Here is a 23,244-nt window from a genome sequence, read left to right on the forward strand (position 1 = left end):
CACAAATCCAATTGGAAAGGAATATATGTTGTAGAAATACTCTTATATTCTATTTTTTAAATGATAGTTTGCACTGAGATGCAAAATTTTTGTAATTGTTAGAGAAATCAAACTTTTCTAATGTTTCAGAGTTCCCAAAAATTTCAAATGCCTAAATCCACTGTGCCTCAACTACCAATAATAAAAACCAGCACACATATGAAAACTCAATGACCGGGTATTTCTAAGAGAATGAAAATTGGGGCACACAAACTTTCATTGTTCAACATCTACTGAGAATCAGCTTCATCAGATTATTTATTGTCTCTAATTCTCAGTTCCTGTGTCTGTCAAGTATGAATAATAAAACTTCCTACGTCATGGAGTTGTTATTAGGAATAAATAAAATAGTGCAGGCAATGAAATGAGAACATTTTTTAAGTTCACAGACAAATAGAATTTTACAGCTGGAAGGGCCTCAGACATCTATTCATTGTTTCTGTTTAGAAATGGGAAAATTAAACCTTAGAGGGAGTAACTTGAAGAAAGTCACCCGCTTGCCAGCGAAAGATCCAAAATCAAAACCTGGTCTCAGGACATCGGGCTCAGTGCTACTTCCATAGCATCTTAGGAGCTCAACTAACTTGGAAATAATTAATAGTAAATGTTGTGTCATAAAACCATGAAGTTCTACCCTCAAGCTAGCCACTCATCAAAAACGTATCTTATTTTGGTTTGTAATGCAAGCCCTCAACAGTGACGAATTTGATTTATTTTCTGGATTAGTTACCATAGATGCTTTGCAAAATGCTTTTCCACAGGCTTTTTCATGGAAATAGAAGCTAAATATTAACACTCATTAATCTTTTTCTTAGATCAGAGGAGGAATTTTAATAGAACTACCAGCTATAACATCAAGCAGCTTCGGCTGCTTCCTGAGTTCCTCTGCACTGTCTGCCCATCGTGGAGACCGTGAACCCTTGAGGATAATCCCCTGACCAACTGGGAGTGGGAGAGCAACTGGGAACAGCGGGGGTCAAGCTGGGGGGAGGGACGAGGTGGGGGAGGGGTTGTTCCAGCCTCTCCACACTTGCCTCTCCTTCATTCCAAGGTCCTCTCTACCTAAATGATTCCCAAGGCTGGCCGATCCATCAGAACCACTGGGAGCTTGTGCATTTGTTTAAAAAGAACTTGTTCATGTATTTTCATTTTTAACCTGTCATTACAGACATTTTCAAACACACACAAAAGTAGAGGTTACAGTTTAATGAAAGCCACATATTCCCACCCAAGTCAACAAACCAGCATCATTCTGTCCACATTCTCATCTTTTCCTCCCCATTTGTTTGCCCTCTTCTGTTTTTTTAAAAGCAAATCCCAATCATCATATGATTTCATCCATAAATATGTCACAGTACCATTATCACACTTGACAAAATTAGCAACAAATCCTTAGTATCATCTAACACCCAGTTTATGTTCAGTTTTCCCAGATTTTTGGTAAAATTTATTTCGAAGTTGGTTAGTTTGAATCAAAATCCAAACAAGATCCTAAAACCATATTTTGTTGACATGTTTACAAAGCCTTTTTAAGTATTTACCATTTCCTTGCCCCACTCTCATTTTTTCTTTGCTACTCACTGAAAAAGGGTCTTTGGTCTTTTGGGATATCCCTTATACTGAATTTGGCAGATTGCACCCTCAAGGGATCAGTTTGTATGTTCCTCTGTCCCTCCTATTTCCTGTAAACTGGTAGATCACGATACTTAATAAGATTCCAGTTCCGTTTTCAGAGCACAAATACTTCATAGGAGGTACTTAGTGTCTGGTTGTCTGTTCCACATTTAGGTCATCACTAAAGTGCACCTGCTCACCTCGCTGGCCTCCAGGCTGCAGGCTACAGAGAGGGTGCCAGGACTTGCCCCTGCTCCCCAGTGTGCCTTGCAGACTGTGGCTCTGCCACCCAGGGGCCTGAGTGAGAGAACCAGGCACGGAGACCAACTTTGGCCAGCTGAGAGAGGAAAAGGGAAGGAGGTGGCAAATTCTTTAACCTTCCTTCTCGCTGACATTGTTCTAAGATGCAATAGCTCCACATGTCCTCTCAGAAGACATCCCTCATGACCAGGCAACCAGCTGCATTTCTGGTAGAATTGTTAACAATTGGTGATACACTATCTTGTATTTGTTTTTCTCTTGTTCTGCTTCTTTTCCCTTTTATCTTAATTCTTGCTTCCCTGGGTTCCAACACACACACACACACACACACACACACCAATAAAAAGTTAGGATTTAAGTTTTAATGATAAAAATATATTAATATTTTAATAAACGCCAGCAAAACATTGTCAATTCAGAACACACGTATGTATCTTTAAAAGAAAACCTATAGAAGGTTAGCATTACAACAATTTCATATTGAAAGATACTAGTGTCCAAGTCGATGTCCTCCCAAGCTTTGCATACCCTACACCTTGAATAGAAGAGTTACGATATTTTTCACCGAAGGCTTATGCACTCAGGGAACACAAACACTCTGAGCATAGCTACAAGGAAATTTCCTACAGATGCCAACTTTTAAATGAAACTCAAAATCCAGGACTTAGTAGGGTGACTCTATAATTAAGTGGCTCTCCTTTAAACAGACCCACATAATTTTACAACGCTTGTGTAAGTCAATTAAAATATAACTGTTCTTACCTTATGAATTGGTTTGCTTTGTTTTTAACACTTGCTTACTGCTATATAATGTAGATAAAATGGATACTATCCGGCAAATCCAAAAGAAAAGCTCTCAGCTGGGGGAAGTTTGGGAACTTGTGGTCCCATGAAAAGAAGAGTTAAGTGGACAAAGCTTTTGAATGAATGAATGAATAGATTCTCTGCCTCATATTTGGAAAATTCGGATTTACTAGGCTCTGAGGAGGAGCCTGGAAAATTGAGCTTTTCAAAAGCTCTCCAGATTATTCTGATATTCTGTAGAGTTTTTAAAGCAACACTATACTTTTGCCTTCCTCCTGAAAGGAAGGGAAGGGAATCGGTTAAGTTTTGGAACACTTACACCCACCACAGGTCTCCTCTTTTCTTGTCTCCAGTAAACAAACAAACAAAAAAAAAAAAAAAAAAAGAGAGAGGAAATTGGGCTTCACGTGTAACCTCTCCAAGCCTATCCAAGCATTTCTACTGAATGCAAATTAAGTCAAGTCTTCCAACCAAGTAAATGAGTCAGCATTCAAGAAAAAGGAAATAACTGGTCTGCATGCTTACTGACACTACACAGCTTGTTATCCAGGTCCATGTTTAACATACCAGGCCAATCCACAAAGATTTTGAATTGCTTACTTCCATTTGTTTTTTTAACCTGTGAGAATCTCAAAATCCCAGCCTCACTCACGTGCCACACACCTAAAGCTGCTGGACCCAGTGAATTGTCAATAACACATTCCTAATGGAAGCTCTTGTCTTCTAACAGTTATGTTTTATTGTGCTGTGAACAACTCCAGCCATTAAGTACACAGACTAGCACAACCACGCCTCCAACATCTGGCTTTGTCCAGTCTTGACACCTATTCCTCATTCTGTTAAGAAACTTTACAGGTACAGGTTCTTCACTCCTTACTGATCTCATTCTTTCCGCTCCCCTCTGAGATATAATCATGTTTCTGAATTTAGAATTTATTATTTCATTCATATTTTAATAATTTCACTACATATATAATCGTAAGTAGTACAGAAGAGTGTTTGGCATTTTCTAAAGTTTAAGTAAATTGAATTACACTGCACGTAGCCTTCTGCAGTGAGTATTTTTTACCCTCATCATTGTTTTTAAGATTTATATATTGATAGAGACGACTTTTGTTCACTCAGTTTAACTGCACATTTTATTCCACTCTCTGACTATTCCACAATTTATTTATTCATTCTTTTAATGAATATTTAGATGTCACTATTCAAATAACATCGCTGTGAACTGATAGGCATCAGTCAATCAGCTTTTGCTAGGATAACAAACAATCCCCAAATCTCAAAGGCTGACAACACAAAACATTTTTCTCTCAGGGGGACCGCAGTTTGGCCGCAGCTCCATTCTAAGACTGGAGCGTGAGGGAGCAGAAAGGAAATAAAAAGAGCCAAACAGCAGGGGGTTTCTGTACTGCCTCCCAGCATTAGGCATGTCCCTTCCGGCTCTTCCAGCCAGAGCAAGAGCAGCATCACATCACCTGGGAACTTGTTAGAAGTGCAAATTCTCTGACGTTCTGAGGGTGGATCCCCGCAATCTGTGTTTCAGCAAGCTCTTCGTGGTTCTGACGCCTGATAAAGTTTGAAATCCACCAGCACAGAAGAATAAAGGGTTAACAGTAGCTAACCTCCTAGGATAAGTAAGGTGAGAACACAGGCTGCTCTTGAATAGCCTTAAGGTAGGTAAGTGGATATTTATTAAACAATGTGATTCTTTTACATTACGGAGTTACGGTATAAAGCATTGCCAGTTGTATAAGCTATGGAACATGAAAAGAAACCAAGAGATGCTACAGTATTTATTGACATATTTATAAACAACCCTGATTGATGCAGTCGCTGTGTACATTGCTCCTGATTTATAGGAAGAGTCTGCTTTGATTTATGTTTTTACTTTATTACCACTGACCTTTGCATGATCCCATTTTATGAGGAAGTTCTTTGGATCAGAGTACTCCACATTGGTCTCAAATACATACTTCTACCGGAGTTCATTTTCTGGCTAATTTGCATCCAAACAGCCCAATCTGAAACACTGATAACAGGGCTAAAGATAGTTTAAAGACCTAAATCTTTGGAAGAAAGCTTATTAGAGTTGGGTTTGAAGAGCTATGTTATGCTAGGAGATGAAATTTCCTATATAACAATTTTCTAACCTATGCTTTTTAAAGATATGAAAGACTTTTAGGTTGGTTATTGCTCAAATAAACAGAATTTGAATATGTTTTACAACAGTCAATAGACAACAAATATATTTTTAAAAAGGGAGAAAGTTGAAAACTACATTTGAGGACTTGCTATTTTTCAGACTTTGTTAGGAACTGACACATGTTGTTTTAATAACTTGTTGGTAAATATTATTATGCACATTTCTTGGTAAGGAAACTAAGGCTTAGAGCTTAAGTAACTTGTCCCACATCTCAAGTAGCAGCCTACTCTAGATCTGTCTGACTGCGGACCCTGTGAGCTTTTCACTATGTCACTTGTATACTTCAGCAAAACAACGTTTCCATAAACCTTCTACACATGATCACTGGGTAGATGCATTGAAAAAGAAGTCTTTGCATATGAAAAGTGCAATATAAGCTTAGCCAAGAAAGGGGCAGATTTGAGACTAAAATAAACTGCTGGGTAATTTCAAAGAACACATAAAAACATTCACCACTTTTTGAAGTGGGTATTTCAAATAGCTTTCTAGATTTGGCTATGTAATCTCTTCCAAAAATGAATTAGTGCAGCATGCCAAGATAATGGTCACAGCAGCATGATTAGTTATGAAAAAGCTGCTTAATGAATACAGCAAATATTTGTGGACACTCTCCTGGATGCCATGTCTGCTTTGTTCCTTCTCAAGAAGCATCAAGGTCAGAGTCACCGTGACCTAGGTATGCAGCCCGTGAGGGGCAGCAAAGTAAAGGTGATGCTCAGTGGTCTAAACACTGTGCTGTTAATAATGACTCCTGCTTCTCTTTGAAACCTTCCCAAAGCTAGCTGTGAAACCGCTTAAGCTTTACAGAATCAAGGTTTAAAATACAATGCAATACCAAATAGAAGTTGCCGATATTGTGGTGGAGTTCAAAAGCTAACTTTTTATCCATTTCAAAAGAACAGTAACTTAAAGAAAGAATTTAGTGCATCCTGAAAAATTTTAGAAATGAGTTGACCTGAATTTTAAGAAATGGGTTGACTAAAGCCTACCAAAATTTATCTCTCTTAACAGAATCACTTACTATAAAATATGCACTAAAATAAAACCACTATTCATAAAGAAGTATTTAACAGAACGTATCTGGACTTAAAGGGAGTTCAGAATATAGTTCCATTGCTAAGTCTGTGCAAAATACAGGTACACAGTCTAAAGGCAAATTATGTAACTTTTTGCTTCAACAGGACATCTCAGAACTAGGACATTTCTAGGGAAATGGGTCTCTTATCTATCCTGTAGTTCAGACAAAAGTTAGAGCATTTTCTCTGTGCTGCCTCTTCACAGTGAATATAAACAGACCAGAGATGACAAATGTTAAAAAAAAAAAAAAATTAAAAAAAGAAAAACCAAAACCAAACAAACAAACAAACTGGGTTAGACCAGTTATTTAGGCTTCTATAGTGAAAGTATTCAATTCATTTTCAGAATCCTTCATTTCACATCCAAGCAAATGTGGTATCAGGGAGTCAGTGCCAAATGAAGTACACGTAAATGCATTTTATGGCTGACTATTTAATCAAAATGCACTTAGCCTCAGAGAGTCATTAAGAGACATGATAAAGGAGGCTTTCCAAAAAGAATCAAGAAACGTTAAAAGTGAAGAAATAGTCATTTTTATGAAACTAAAGACTAAGCAACGAGTTTTTGCTAGGTTCTCTGCATAGGTGCTATGTTCTGTGCAGTAGATATTAAATATTGAACCTTAAGAAGGCTTTAATTCCTCAGAGCTGGCCAGGTTGTAGTGGTATCAATCTTGGAATATAATGCTATAAATAATTTATGAGGTCATGACAAAACTGTAGCTTTTCATAGGACCATTTTTAGTCCTTATCTGAGATGATAGGACTTTAGAGAACTGTTCCTTGGGCTCTTATAACATTCTCCCAAACACAGTGACATCATGCACGTACACTGTTGGCTTATCACGTCTCAGCAGAGCACTGAAAGGTGGTAGGAGCAGCATAGGTCCCCTGATGCACACCCTCAGATGGAAAGTCCTGCTTTAGCACTTCTCCCCTCACTGTGGCAGCATTAGGTTTGGTGATAAACAATCCACAAAATGAACATAGTAAACCCTGTCTCCCCAGTAAGCTACCAAGTTCTTCCTTGAACTTAGGCTCCTAAACTCTGATCTACCTTTGCCCTGTTATTGCGACTGCACTGAATATCACACACTCAAATTGTTGTTGGGTTGTTTTTTTCCCTCTTTCTAAATTTTTACCAAATTTAGAAAGGATATGGCCTGTAGAATTAGATGATGATTCAATTAACACAAATCTCTTCAACAGGATTGCTCAGTTCATTAATCCCCAATAAAGTAATCTATTTAGGACATAGTGAAACAGCCTTGAGTCACTTAACATCGTGGTATAATGATCCCCTGAGAACCACCCACATTAAATTTATCTAGAGGAAAAAAATTTCCCCCTAGTCTTTAAGCCTCCCTCCTAACTTCTTCCATTTCTACAGTACTGGAGAATTCCATAAATCTCAGTCATCTGGACTCAGATTGTGCTGCTATCTAACATGATTTCAGAAAATGAGACAAGAATTCAAAATGTTGGTACCATCACCTCACCCTCGGCTCACATTTGCAGCTAGGACTGCTAAATAAAAGACGTGGATTGGAAGGCACCTAATACCTTTCACTTGCCCCTCGACCCTTCTGCACTCTACTCTGTGCCCAGGGATTGAGTTGTGGGGGTGGCATCAAGGCCTTCCTTGCTCTCTGGCTTCCATGGGGCACTCAGGTGGAAGACTGAGGGAAGGAAGTTACTGAAGTCAGAACGTTTATTCCCCTGGTTCCCTCCTGTGCAGTTACCTTGGACTGGCTGTGTCCTTCAATGGCATGTCACTGCTTTCTCAAGGTGGCCAAACCCAACGCTTTTCCCTCCTGTGTTCTAATAAACCCTCCTTCCCTCCCTTCAGGATGTGTTATATTACAAAGCTACAGCAATCAAAACAGTGTGGCACTACCATAAACAGGCACGTAGGCCAGTGGAACAGAATACAGAGACCAGAAGCAAACCCAAGCATATACGGCCAACTAATTTTCTACACAAGCACCAAGACTACACAACAGACAAAAGAAAGTCTCTCCAATAAATGGTGCTGGGAGAACTGGATATCTACATATGGAAGAATTAAACTGGACCCTTACCTTACACTATACACAAATCAATATATCAACTCAAAATGGATGAAAGTCTTAAACATAAGTCTCACTAAACAAGTAAAACTCCTAGAAAAAGACACAGGGAAAAGCTTCTTGACACTGGTCTTGGTGATGAAGTTTTGGTTATGACTCCAAAAGCATATGCAACAAAAGCAAAAATAAACAAGGACTACATCAAACTAAAAAGCTTCTGTCCATCAAAGGAAACAGTCAACAAAATGAAAAGGCACCTACGGAATGGGAGAAAATATCTGCAAGCCATATATCTGATACAAGGTTGATATCTAGAACTTATAAGGAACTCAACTCAACAGCAAAATTAATAATAATAATAATAATAATAATAATAATAATAATAATAATAATAATAAGCCAATGAAAGAAAATGGATAGAAGGCTTGAATAGATATTATTTTCCAAAGAAACCATACAGATGGCCAACAGATACATGGAAAAAAAAAATGCTCAGCACCACTAATCAGGGAAACGCAAATCAAAACCACCAGGAGATATCACCTCACACTTGTGAGGAGAGCTATTAACAAAAAGACAAAAGATAATAAATGTTGGTGAGGATGTGGAGAAAAGCCCTTGTACATTGGTAAATTGGTACAGCCACTGTGAAAAATACTATGGAGTTTCGTCAAAAAATTAAAATTAGAACTACCATTTGATCCAGCAATCCCTCTTCTGGGTATAAATCCGAGGAAATGAAACCAGGGCCTTGAAGAGATGTGTGCACTCCCATGGTCCTCACAGCATTATTCCCAACAGCCCAGACAAGAAAACGACCTGAGTGGATAAAGAAATTGTGACATATAAATGGAATATTATTCACCCTTTAAAAAGAGGCAGATCCTGCCATTTAAACAAATGAATGAACCTGGAGGACATGATGGCAAGTGAAATGGGCCTGGCACAGAAAGGAAAGTACTGCATGACCTCACTCATAGGTGGAATCTCGGAAGGTCAAGATCAGGGAAGCAGAGTGGAGCAGTGATTACCAGGACTGGGGAGGTGGGGGTGGTGGGTGGGGAGATATTGGTCAAAGGAGATAAAGGTCAAAGTTAGTAAAGTAGGATGAGTAAGTTCTAGAGAACGTCTATACAGCATGGTGTCTACAGTTAATAGCACTGTACTGTATACTGGAAATTTGCTAAGAGCCTAGACCCTAGGAGGTCTCTCACCACACACACACAAAAAGATAATTACGATGCAAAGAAATGGATATGTTAATTAGCCTGATATGCATATGTGTATCAAAGCATCAGCTACAATTTTTATTTTAACATAGAATATTATCTTCAAGATGCTGCGCTATCCATTGTGAGTTCCTTATGCTAATGGTTCTCACGCTTTAACACATAATCAGAATTACCTACAGGGCTTCCTAAAGCGGGTTACTGGGCCACCTCCAGAGTTTCGGATTCACTTGCCTTGGACGGAAGGGTCTCTGCGTTTCTAACAACTTCGCAGGTGACGCCGGTGCTGCTGCCCCAAGACGGTCACTTTGGGAATCACTGCTTTATACTGACACCTTTGTTTACTAGGAACATAGGCAAATAACGTGGGGCAATAGCTGCCAGGAAACCACTCCTAGGCTTGCCAGCAGCTGGGTTGAGAGAGATAATAAATAGGCCTGCTTGTATCAGTTAGGGTCCCAACTGGAAGCAGATGGCACACTTCAAATGGGATAATTCCCCACAGCCACTAAGTGAATGCGCAAACCTTGTTAGGCCCCCGGGTTTTGCAATGAAGACCCAAGCACACGTGTAAAAGCGTGAACTCTGCCCATCCTCACACGCGCTTGTGTAAAACAGCCGACACGCGCTCCGGTCCAAGGTTACCTGCCTCCGCGCACCAGCGGAAAGGCCCGGGAAGGTGTTCTGGCTGTACACTCTGAAACTCCGGCTTTTTTTTTTTCTTTCTTTCTTTCTTTCTTTCTTTTCTTTTCTTTAAGAGCACCTGGCGGCCTTGCCCTCTTCATTCCACTAATTCATCCTTCCTCAAAGCATGACTCTCAGGACGGTACGAATCTGGGAAAAGCGTTTGGTGATAGATTGAACTTTCATCTGAGCTGTCTTAGCTCCGTTCCTCTGATCAATGACCCATTTTTCTTCTGCCGATTATCAGTTATTCTGGCTTCAATATGCAGAGGGTTATTTTCTTTCTTTCCATTTCTATATGTGAGGTTATATCCATTCTTGCTACCCTCCATTTCTTCAAATACCTGTCAAGAGTACATATTCAACAGACACACTGACAGCTTTAGGTTACTAATGATCTCTGTGTAGCCCTAATTATGATAGCATTTCTTCTCTACTTTATGTTTTGGAATTAAATATTTTTAATAGCAAGATTTTTTAAAAGAAGAACTTATGTCACATATTTTAAGTTAATAAGCACAAAACAAATACCATCAACTTGGAACCCATTTGCCCATCTCAGGACCAGAATATTCTGGTACCTGAATATACCTCCCTACCCCATCACCAGCCTCCTCTCCTCAGGTGACCACTATCCCTTTTAAAAATTGAACATGCTACATCTTACATATATTTCCCTAAGCAACATACTGTTTAGTTTTGCTGGACTTTGAGCAAACTTTCTGCAATTTCTACTTCTCACTCCATATTATACAGCTAAAAATCATTCATATTGTTACATGTAACAATAGTACATTCATTTTTCCTGTGTAAATTTATAGTATGAAAATGCTCTAATTTTTTCATTTTCCTGTTGCTTCTCCACATCTGATATTATCAGACGTCTTAATTTTGCTGATACAGTTTGTGTATAGGCTATTACATTGAGGTTTTAACTTTTATTTGTCTAATAACTAAAGAAAGTATCTCTTTTTATGCACTGTATCAGTTTTGCTGGGCTGCTGTAACAAATTACCACTGCAGTATGTCTTTAGTCAGGCTTAATTATCATTGCCAAGTAACTTCCAGTGGTTGTTTTGCATTTGAGGTTACATTTTTACCTATGACATCACTGAACAAAGTAGTGCCAAGAAACATCCAAGTTATTAACTCTTTCTCAGCCGTCAGGTGGATGAATCAGCAGTGCCCTGTGCAGTGTGGGCAACTGGGCACAGTTGGTTCACTGTGTGCTTCTTCAATCAATCATGCAAATTCACCAACTGTGTGAGACTATCAATTGAATCCGTAATTTCATGTCTAATCAATTGCACACATACACACAGGAGTAAATCTATGCGAGGTCTCAGAAAACCCAGGTTCGTAAAATGTATTTTTTTTTTTTACACAAGTTAAGAAATAACTGCTTAACTCAATTGGTAATTTCCAAGTCTTCCTTTAGAAAAGGCACGATTAGAGAAGAAAGTATGCTCCTGATTTGTACGTACTATGTCCTTTTTGCCTCTGTTTTGGAACAGTCATTTGTGGGTTTAGGAATCTTCATACCTGTTCTATCCAAAATGGTACCATTAGCCACTTACGACTATTTAAATTTAATTGAATTAAAAGAAAATAGAATAAAACAGCCACTTCCTCATTTTGTACTAGCCACATGTCAAATACTCAACAGAATATTTCCATCTTCACAGGAAGATCTCTACGCAGTGCTTTTCTAGGCTGTTTCTTTCACTCTCTTCATATGGTTCTAAAATCCTATAGTACTTTCAATTCTACCGAGTGTTTTCTGATCCATGCTTTTACTGGGTGCTCACTATATAATTGGCAGAATGGCATTATTCAACATGTCTTTATCTACTATTGAGTAACAAATTCCCCCCAAACTTAGCAGCTTAAAATAACACATTTATTATCTCACAGTTTCTGAGGGTCAGGAAACTGGGAGCAGCTTAGCTGGGTGATCTGGCTCAGGGTCCCTCACGAGGCTGCGATCAGATCTGCTGGGGCTACAGTCTTCTGAAGGCTTAACTCGGTCCTCACTCATGTAGCTGTTGGAAGAAGCCAAAAAAAAAAAAAAAAAAAAAAAAAACTTGGTTTTTCATGTGGGCTTTTGCCTTGCCCAGAGCAAATGATGAGAAAGGGAGAGACAGAGACACACACATAGTGAGAGAGAGAGAGTGAGAGACAGAGATCATTGTCTTTTATAACCTAGTCTCAGAGGTGATATGCTATCACTTGTGGACAATCTACTGTTTAGCAGACCCTAGTTGGTAAGATTTAGGAGGAAGGCACACAAAAGTGTGAATGTCAGGGGTTGGGGATCATTGGGCTCATCTTAGAATTTAGCCAATCACACTGCTGTTTAAGAAGCTCAGTAACTTGTCAAGCTCACCCAGCCAGTAAACATTTGAGGTAGAACTCTCATCTAAATCGTCTGAGTTTTAATTTCTTTCTTCCACAGCACTCCGCCTTTACCCGTCTACGCATTACCTCAACCTGCTTAAACAATCTGACTTTTTTTTATAAATCAGTGACACAGACTAATAATGTTAACATGCAAACGGTGCAGCTGAGACTCAGAGGGTCTCAGATCCTTGATTAATAGCAACTGCTCTTCTTCTTTGCTTTCTCAGGGGAAAAAAAAAAAAAAACAATTACAGGAGAGTAGAGAGAACAGAAAGAACCTGCTACTGACAAGCACTCTCTCCTTGACCAAACAAGGCAGGCCCCTTGACCTTGACCTTTGTGTCCATCTTTGTTGGGCCTGCATTGCCTAGTTGTAGCAAGAATCCTGTTAAGTTGGTTTAGCCAGAATCCCCCGCCCTAAATATCTGACAAATTTCCTTTTCTCTTACCATCTGCCAGGTAACATCTGATCACCTGGCCTGCCTTCAGAAAGAATCATGTCAGGTTGCTTTAGCCAGAATCCCCCTTTGCCCCTGATGTTCTCCTCTCAGTAATTCTGTATCCGCTGACCTCCCCCCACCTTGCTCCTTGCATAATCTGCACTTTTCCTTGTCGTGCTGGAAATTAAGTTCAGTCTCTTTCCTGCAGCAAAATTGCCATCGCTGTAGACTCTACACCTATCATGATGGTCCTGATTAAAGTCAGCCTTAGTGTTTTAACAAGTAGAATTACTGAATAATTTTTTTCAGTGCTACTCCTGGACAAACATCAAGTGGAGGGGAAGAAATAAGAGGAAGGTTACTTTGTCTCTCCTTCACCTACCCACACAGGAGAACAGCCTTTTTACAAACTGTTGCTCAGAAAAGGGGCAGAGGTAAGCTACCTTCCTTCCTAAACATACAAAACAACTTATACAGCACCTTATTTTCAACCATAGCACATCTTAATTTTAAAAAAATTAATAATTCTATTTCAAATAAAGGGCAAAGCGTAGACAAAGTAGGTTATAGTGAGTGTAACCTGATTTCACTTTCTGGCTTGGCTTTCAATATTGGCAAGCAGAGGTACAAGTGGATTCAAATTCCAAATGTCGTGGATTTACTGACAGTGGGCTCTCAAGCTGACTACTTTATCCTTTGGTAATTATTTGAAATCAAAGTTTGGTTAACATTCACTGTAGATTCTAAGAAATTATTTCTGGGAGTTCCTTAACAAAGATATTGGAAAATATGCTAGAAATGTTTTGGATACTTGAGAGGAAAGAACAGTAGACATGAAGGAAAACAATCTTTTAGTTGAACAAATAAAATTTCAAATTCTTATTTTTGTCTTCATGATGATAGAAAAATAGTCAGTTTGCAAGACTGAATCATTATGTATCTAAAAACTTCTTTGTCAAAAAAAAATAATACAAAATAAAAACTTCTTTGTCACCACTAAGGGAAAACTCAGAGTCCTTCCACTTTGCCATTAGAGTCAGTCTGAATTCCTATTGACAAATGAGTTAGGAGGTACCCATTTATCTTTTCTTTCCAATAATTCCTAGTAGGACAATCTAGCTGTGGGAGATGATGCCGGGTATAAATTAGCCAAATCCTGACCAAATCCAGGCTTAAGGAAGATGAAAATTTACGTACTCCCATTAGGAGAAATGTTGACTAAGGATTGCCTTCAGAGATAGTAGATTCAAACTCATTGAGAGCCCTCATCTGCCCTCCAAGCAAATAAGATGGCGGTAGCAGCCTCAGGCATGACATCCTGCCTTGACAATGTCCATAGAGAGACACAGTGTCTCTTGTGCATCTATAGATAGGGGAAATTTCCCATCATGTCACATGGAAAAGCCTAAATTAAAGAGAAAAAGGAGAATTAGAGAGATAGAGAAACACTGGTGGTTCCAGGTCAGGAGAAGGAAATGCAGAGTATAAACTGAAATGCTGATCATGAAATCCTGTGAGATCATCCCTGTCAGAATTCATCGAGAATCACTGGTGTGTATTTTTCTGCTGTTCAGACTAAACAAGTTAAAAGTCAGACAGTGATTTCCAATTGAAAAGAAATGTGTTGTATATCTACCCAGGAAAATAGGAAAGCCAAACAAACAATGAATGTATTATGTATCTATTACTAGACACAATTGGAGGTGCACTCTGTGATTAAAGGACCCACTTTTAAACAGTTTTTTATCCATATTTAGTGCTGCTAGAAAGAAGCATCTTTTTCCAGCCATCATTTGCTGGTGTTTTGTTTTCCTCTTAGGTTGCTTCTTAAACCACAAAATTGTTGACAAAGGCCTTGGTTCATAAAGGGTGAAAATGAGGTGTAGGGTATAAGGAGCTGGTATATTATATCGACTAGGTGTTGGGTATGAAGATAGTTGGTCTTGAGTTTCAGTCCAAAAGGTGACACAGTATGAGTTATCCAACCTACCTAAACCTCACTGTTTCATCTGGAACATGGAGGTAGGGTTTTCATGGCTAATACTTTACAGGGTTTTGCAAGAATTTCATGAGATGATGCATATAAAGAAGCCAAAACAGAGTCTAGGTCATTGGCATTGGCATTGGCATTAAATCAATGTCACTTATTACTATTGGTTCTACCAAGCCTCACAGCTGAGAGGCAGTAGTAGGTGAGAAATGGCGGGTAAATTTGAGAATAATGACATTGTAGCTTTTATTTTCATTCTTTACTGGTATCTCTAACAATAAGTGAGACAGTTTTTTTTTTTTTCTTAAGATCATTTTAGAAATGAGCCTTTATAAAGGACTCTCAAAATTCAGTAAAAACCAAATACATTATATTTCATGTGGCAAAGAACAAGACTCAAACCAGATTTACTGAGTTTGAGTCTGTTGTTGTTTTTTTGCGACCTCTGTTGAGAAAGTATTTTAGGTTTCTGCGTGATTCATTGCTTAGCGTTCAAAAAAGTAGACTTAGAATCCTTCAATCACCGAGGCAGGAAAGCATCACAAGTATGACACTTATCCAGCAGAATCTATTCCCAAACCGCATGGGGACGTTGCTCTTCTATCTGTAGGGACAGAAAGTCCACAACCAGCTTTTATTCTATGTATTTATGCCTAAAATGAGTGTATACTTTTTTTTTTTTTTTTAGTAGTTAGCCAGTCAGTGTAACACCTCAAATATTTTCTTGATTGGCTTTGGCATTTGGAATTTCGCCATTAGAATAAAATTTTATGACCAAGGTTTAGCTTTAAGAAAGCCTTTGTCATAATTCACTTGGAAGCGGCTAGAAAAAGTGAACGTACTCATACCCAGAGTTAACCAGCACTGATTCTTAAGCAGATCGACTAGTTGTCTGTTCTAATGGCCCCCTTGGCCAGTACAAGCAGACCCCAAAGGAAAGCTGTATTTGAAGGCAAAGGATAAAATAATTCCAAAGTATGAGGAAATGGAGAGAGCTGAATAGTGCCTCACCTTAGGAAGTGTAGGTGGAAAGGGGGGTGCGGGAGATGAGAAAGCAGTGAAAAGGAACAGAGATGGTGGGATGCCAGAAGTCAATCAGCTTACTTATAATTATTTAGTCCTAAAACTATTCTTAACAATGTCCTAGAATTCTTTCCTGCTTTAAATGGAGTGATTCTCCCTGGTTTTCCCCTTGGTTTTGGTATTCAGCAATGATTGAAAACAATGAAAAGGCCATGATAAGCTATGCTAATATTTCTTAATTACCAAACACACCTAACTTATTAAATGTTGAGTCCTTTATAGTGTCACTTAGCATATTGTTGGTACTCGATAAATGTTTGCAGAATGAGTGAATCCTTCTGTGATTTTTTTTTCAACTTTGGAAGTGACTCAGTGTTGGATGCATTGAAATTATAATGCTTGATACAGCCTTCCAAAAACAACAGCAAAGTCTGTAACAGTATTATCCAACAGAACTCTCTGCCATGCTAAGAATGTTCTTTCATTGGCCCTGAACAATACAGCAGCCATTAACCACAAGTGGATATTGAGTACTTGAATTGTAGCTAGTGAGACCAAGGAATTGAATTTTAATGTACTGTAGCCAGTAGTTACCTACAGTGTTGGACAGTGCAAGTCTACAGATTTTGTTTAAAGTTTTTTGCCCCTCTCACTTTGCTGTTTTTTTTTTAAAGTAGCTATTTTGATCAATACAATCAATTATTTTATATAAGTTCCTCCTGTTTGTATTTTTTTCTTTTTTAATGGAAGTAATTTGATTTACTTATGATAACTCTAAAGGCGAGCATAGCAAACCAAACTGACTTTCACGGCAGCGTCTGGGCGGAATTTACATTTATCATTTTTAAGAACTTGGAAGATGTGGTCAATTTCTAATTTCAGCTATTGACATAAAAGGGGTGAGCCTGTGTAGAGGAAACAGTGACGCATGAGAGGTCTGTCCTCTGCACTTACTGGCTGGTCTGTCCTTTGCCTCCTCCCACCTCAGGAATCTGGCACCTTCTGGGGTGCACTCCCCACATCTCTGGGGTCTGCAGACACATAGCTCACCATCTCCTGGCCTCTTGGTGCCCTTTTCTCTCTTCCAAATCAAAATGTACCTTGAATTATTTGTGATAACTTCCTTTTAACTCTTTCTAATTGTATAAATGAGAAAACTGAGACACTGCAAAGAAACAGGGAGGAGAAGAAAATGAATATTGATGAACCACTATGTGCTTGCTAGACACTTTATATGATGCTGGGGAAGAGTGTTGCCTTCGTGAGTGAATGTTCTCTCTCTAGCAAATAAATGGCATTCAATGCTATTTTTGAACGGCAAAACACAGGGAAACATTTTTACAACGTGAAACAGCTATCATTCCCTTATCACAGAAAGGAAACTGAAATTTAGAGAAGTTATATGACTTCCTTCAGGCTAAGCACATGCAATACTACAACAGTTAATCTTTTCTCTTAACTCCTTGCTTTGTTTCCTGTGTCCTAGGGGTTTTGCTCTTTGCCTTTCAAAGATAACGGCCAGTTAAACTGACCACCAGATATAGATCAATGGCTGCAAAGGTATTAATAGAACCTGCTCCCAGTCCCCTACCCTTTTCCAGGGATCTTTGGACTTTAAAGCCAACATTCTGGGAACAGTGTCAACTCACAGAAATGGCTCCCTGAGAATTTCAGGCTGTTGAGGAGACATTTTATTTTGGTAGTTCAGCGGCATTAAAAAAAAATATTCCACAGCAGATATTTTCCTGGAGTCTGGAAGCTTACATAGAAAAGACGCATTCACTTATAAATCAAACTTCAACAGCGTTTGCATTCATCTTAGTCTACAATAGGAGTAGACGACTGATCTGTGTATTGGCCCCTATCACTATGGATGCCTTGTAAGAAACATTAGAAATTGGCTCCTCCTCCACCTCTCCCCCACCCCTCAGATCCTTCTATGCTTCGGAGTACGGTCTGAAACGTAGGCGCTTTTGGAAGGGATTTGAACATTAAAATACGGCTCCATGAGTTCCAACACAAAAACCACAAACAGTGCTGGAGCACAAGAAGTATTTCGAATAGATCACATCCTGAAGTTGGAGAGTTACAAAGTACAAGTCGTCCAGGCCAGTCTGCAGAGGCTGTTCATGCTTCCGCCCTGCAAAAACCGGGCAGGCGACACATCGCGACGAATTTCAGCTGCAGAAGAGGAAGAGCATCACCTGCAGTTCGAGGCGTGGGAAACGCGGCCGCGGGGGCTGCCGAGAAAGCAAGCCGGAGAGGCGGTGCACGCCGCGGGGCCCCTCAGGTGCTGAGTGCGAGGAACGCCAGCGCGCGGCGGAGCCGGGGAGACGCGGCAGGGCAGAGAGGCGCAGACGCCGCGCCGGCGGGACCGCAGAGACCGCAGAGACCGCTGCTGCGGCGGAGCCCGCCCGGCCGCCGAGCTCGCCGCCTCCACTGTCCGGGAGGCAGACCCCGCCGGAGAATCCCGTCCGCGCCGGGGGGCGGGGGGCGAGGCGGGGCGCTGACGTCACCTCCCCTCCCCCACCTCCTCCAGGAGGGAGGGAGTTGGGAAAGAGGCAGTGATCCGCCGCAGCTCCCGGCTGCAACTCCTAAACTCGGCGGCTGGCTGCCTGGACAAGTCCTGACAAACTTGGTTTCTCTTCGGCCCTCTCTCTAGCCCTCGCGCACTCTCATTTCGCCTCTCTTTGGTGCTCAGGTTTCACCCAGGACAGAAGCCTCCCGAGATGCGGCCACCTGGGCAGCGCGGGAGGCTCGCGCTCTCGTTGGGGACTTGCTGAAGACCCGAGGGAAGCAAAGTTGGTACTTCAGACACGGCTTTTTAACACATATCCAAATCTTGTGGGGATTACGGAGCTGCCGGGACTTTAAAGTGGAGCACGGAGGACTCGGCTGGACGTGTGAGTTCTTTCTTTAGTGCAAGCCTTTTTGTATTTAAGTTTAAACGTAAATAAAATTACGTGGGGGTGTTTGGCTAGTGCAGGGAAGCGTGTGCATCCTACAGGCTTTCCGCTCGGCAAGCTGCACACCCCTCTGGCTGTGCTTGGCTCGGGCATGAAAGATCAGTATGCACAGGTTTTGGAATTCATAAAATACTTACAGAGTACTGTTCTAAAGAACTTGAAAAGCTATGCTGTTTGTGCATTATTTCGAATGTAACTTATTATAGAAATGGTGCCCAGGGAGGGCTCATCGGGTGCCGCGTGATCTACAGTGGCGCAGCGCCCTCTAGTCCGGACACCCGGCAAAGCGCGCGCTCCCTGTGGGGTTCCGCGCGGACCGCGAACTTGGACCTGCGGGGAGCTCCTGGGACTTGGGCATGAGCTCGGTCGCCGTCACCCTAGCCTTCACTTACTACCCACTCCGGCCCATTCTGTATCTAATTTGCAAATACCAGCTTGGGTGGACTGGATGCAGAGCTGGTGCTAGCGGAAAGCTTTTTTGTTGTTGATTTTGGGAACCCACCCCCATCCCTCTTAATTTCCTAGAGCCTTTGGGGACTGGGTTAGGGAAGATCGACTATTGAGAGGATAAACCTGCAGCTTGGACTACCTTTCTCATTCATGTGAAGGTAATTTGATGGTACCAAAAAGGCACCTCTATTTCGTTCTGTTGGGGCTAAAGGATCAGTAAAAACGTGGCAGGGCCGGACTCTGAAATCTCCATCCCTGGCTCTCGGCTGTTCCTGTGGCGACGAAGTGCAACTTCTTCCAGGCAATTAGGTTTCTCAGTGGACCTGGCAAATCGGGATTCCCAAACAGATGTTTTAGGCCAAGTAAGCGTTATTATTTATTAATGAATGGTAATTTTCTCCAGGAATTCTTTTGTGCCATTTTAAAAGTCTTGTGATTTTATGTTACGGGATGGTGTCTTTTTACCTTTTATTGTTCTTCTCCCCATCCTTACCTCGCCAGCAAACTTGGTGTTCTTGTGTGGTTGTGTTTTGTTTAGAATTTGGCAAGGGGCGCGAACGAGTTGAGCTTGGAGATCAGGTCACCTACTTTCGAGGTGTTCCACATATGAAATTGACCTGTGACTCCAGGAGCACTTGGCGCAGTTATGGCCGTAGCCAAATGTTCGGATGATGAATGTTTGTTGGGTGTGTGAATTTGTGGGTATTTTAAATAATGCGCAGGGAATACATACTCTTAGTGCTACCAATCAGCACACTCATTCTTCAGGTATTATTTTTCCTTCCCAGCATAACCTGCTAGACACTTTCATTTTTCTTCAATCATCTTCTTCGATATCGTTTAAGAGGAGACTGCATTAGCTGTGAATTAAGGCAATTCCCTCTTTAACCCTAGACTCCCTTCTCCCTCGTAGTTACCCCAGCAGCTCCCTCCACCGGCTCCAGGGAAATCATCTCTCTTTGTCCTCACAGTGTTAACATATTCGAGCTCCACAAACTTTCCGAGGTCACGTCCTCCCTTTTCTCCGGGCTGTTTCCCAACGCCCGGGAGCACTTCGTGCTGCGCTGAGCCGGCGTCTGGAGCTTTGCCCGCGCTGAGGATGGGCTCACAGCCCCGGGATGCCGGGACTGCGCGCTCCGGCGTGGGGGGAGTTCCCCGAGTGGGAAGTCTGGACGCCCGGGGTTTCCCCTTCTCTCTAAGGAACTTGTAGTTTCACCTTAGAGCGAGTTCACAGTTTGCGGGGTGTACTCACCAGGTGGGAAAGAGCACCAGGCGGCACCACTGCCTTTTGTCCTGCAGTCCTGGGAGTCGGGGGTGTCCGCCGGGGGAAGCCGTAGTTAGGGTTGGTAACTAGGGTCGGGGAGGTTCTGGGGTCTAACTAGCTCTGCACAATGAATTTTCATCTTCCAGTGATCTTAGTGTAGATTGAAGGAAGTAGATTCAGATCTAACTGCATTCCTTTTGAGACCTTTTGGAAGATTTTATTACACCCAGCAATTGCAGACCTACAACCGAGGCATTCAGATGCAGATTTAGGAATTCCCTAAAGGTTCTCAAGAATCTAAAGGGGGAGGCGTGGGAAGCTTTTCCTTTAGCCTTTAGCTGACTTTGCGGGGGAGGGGGTCGGCTAAGCTAATGTTTCCCCTTTCCTAGCAGGGATCTTTCCATATTAATTCCCTGCACAAATCCGTGTGCTGGCCATAACTAACATCCTCGCTAGAGCAAGCCCCAAACTGTTCCTCGGGGTGTCGCTAGGTCATCCTGGGCACTCGCTGGTCTCCTTGCAAGGAGTTGGCTGCTACAGCAGCAGGGGGATCCCTGCCCCGGAGCCGGGCGTCGTAGCCCGGCGAGCTGGGAGTCCCGCCGCCAGGGAAAGCAGGGTAGAGTTTCCGTGCTGGAGAAACGAGCGCCGGCGCTGGCGGGCGTGGCTGCGGGCGGAGGGATATACCCCGCGCCGGGCGCGTGAGACGCCGAGGCGAGCCGGGCAGCCTTGGACAGGGGTGCGCGGGCTGCGGGCGCGGCCACGGAGCGGGGCGCGCGGAGAGCGGGGGTGGACCATCGATACCATGCGGACCTGCGAGACCAGGGAGGCCCCCGGCCGACCCTGCCCCCGTTCGGGGGCGCGCTGAGGCAACGAGAGGCGCGCCCCCGAGAGCGCCGCCGCCGCCGCCACTTCGGGCTAACTTTGCTGTAAGTTTGATGGAAACCAAGTTGGGGCTTGAGGGCGGTGGGCGAGGGGCGCAGCGGCGCGCTGGGTGCCAGTGCCCGGCCGAGCCCGGGCCATCTGTGCCCGCAGGCTGGGCGACTTGCTGCTGCGGGTGGGCGGGCTTGCGTCTCCGTGGGAGCTTGCCCTGACTGTCCAGAGCAGGACCGGGCACCGCCGGCGCTTCGGGAGCGGGATGGACAGACAGACAGAGCCCCGCCGGACGGCGGTGGTGCCGAGGCGCCTACCCACTTGGGGAGTTCGGGGCTGGCCCTGGATTCGGGCGGGTGGGCGGGAACGGATAATTCCCTACGTGACCCGGGAGGTAATTGCCGATGCGAGCGCTGCTGCTGCGAGCGCGCGGCGGGCGCCGGCCGCACCGGGGCTGGCCCCTGAGCCATTGCTGGAAATCAAAGCGGCGGCCGCCGGGCGAGAACTTCCGCCGCGCCCGGAGCTCGGAAACTTCGCACGCGCGCCCGACTTTCTTCTCTCCGGGAACGCGTGTGCCTGCTAAAGACTTAACTGATCTCGCTCCGCGGTTAATTCTTCCGATTTGTGAGGTATTCACAGCTTAGGTGTGATGAAAGGGGAGGCCAGTTGCCAGGATGGGATCTTTGAAATGGAGTCGCCGAGGTCTCTCAGATGTTTTGTGCCCTGAAGGCGTGCTGCCCTGAGGTTGGAGCTCTGACTGCTTGAGTGTAGTTAGAATGGGTGCGACAGATAAATCTCGGGGCTAAATATTTGCAAATGTGCGATCAGTTTGTTTCTACCTTTTTTGGAAGAGAAACTTGTATTGCAAGATTTTTTTTTAAAGAAAAATTCTTTCAGTAGTTTTTCTTACTCCAAGAGCTTTCCTCTAGGAAGCTAACTCTTGTCTCTAAGATTTTTTTTTTGTTCCCACTGATGTGAATTGCGGAGCTTTGAAAACAAGGACGCAATTGTATGCACCAGGCAAGTAAACTAATAAATATTTTCTATGCAGTTAATTTTTTTTTTTTGCATGTGTCTGAACTGTGGTTTCATTAAATGGCTCTTGTTAAGCAACTCCCTGGTGCCTGGTAGAGGAGTGTTTTTTTTTTTATTTTTTAAAAACTATTTACAATGACTATTAAAATCGGAAAATATTTAAAAGGCAACTGATCTTCAGTTATTTGTATATCTTTTACAAAAGCAGATTCTTAAGGCTTCATATATTCAGAGATAGCTTTCAGTAGTTTAAGAAGCTATCTGCACTTATTAAAACTCGGTAATAGTGATGTTTTTCCATTTTACTCTTAGAATTGTGGTTATCCAACACATCCAGTTACTCAGAAAATGTGTTTCTCTGATACTTGGTTTTGTCTTTGTGTTTTAGGACAGCCCTGGTTCCACGAGTAGAATTATTAGCCCCAATTCCTTGTTACATATTTAAGCTTTAACATAGGTATAAAAATACTTAAAGCATTACATAACTTTTAAAAACAGCAGTTAGTATAACTCTAAGTTATGCCAGAGATGGCATTTAGCACGTTCATTGTAGAGTTTGATTTGAATATAGCATGCATTTGTGTACCCAATTCTTGAAAAATGAGTATCTTAAATGAGCCAAATTCTTTTAACTCCGAAAGGAAGTGAGATAGTTAAAAGGACTTCATAAACTCTTTCAGGCCACCTGTATATGTATTCAGTTGTATCTTTTAATTAGTTACTAGAAGTACTCCTAGTAGGTTGTCTGTCATGTTAATACATCATTTAAATCCATGTTATGGACAGGCGCCAAAAGAAGAATCTAAAAATGATGTGCAAACTGA

The 23,244-nt window shown here is 42.0% G+C and overlaps 1 protein-coding gene across 4 annotated transcripts in view; it reads left to right on the forward strand.

Moving 5' to 3' along the window:
• The first annotated feature begins 18,365 nt into the window (after positions 1-18,365).
• Positions 18,366-23,244, forward strand: part of FAT1 (FAT atypical cadherin 1) — a 108,924-nt gene continuing 104,045 nt past the window's right edge. For 2 of the 4 annotated variants that reach the window (XM_064477516.1, XM_010995730.3), the window contains exon 1: positions 18,367-18,738. The gene's annotated coding sequence lies outside the window, so the exon portion shown is untranslated. Of the gene's footprint in view, positions 18,739-21,229; positions 21,442-23,244 lie in introns of those variants that run through there. The other 2 variants (XR_004132815.2, XM_031440253.2) reach the window with 2 other exon arrangements.

This window comes from Camelus dromedarius, chromosome 22 (assembly GCF_036321535.1).
Source record: "Camelus dromedarius isolate mCamDro1 chromosome 22, mCamDro1.pat, whole genome shotgun sequence".
Taxonomy (NCBI): domain Eukaryota; kingdom Metazoa; phylum Chordata; class Mammalia; order Artiodactyla; family Camelidae; genus Camelus; species Camelus dromedarius.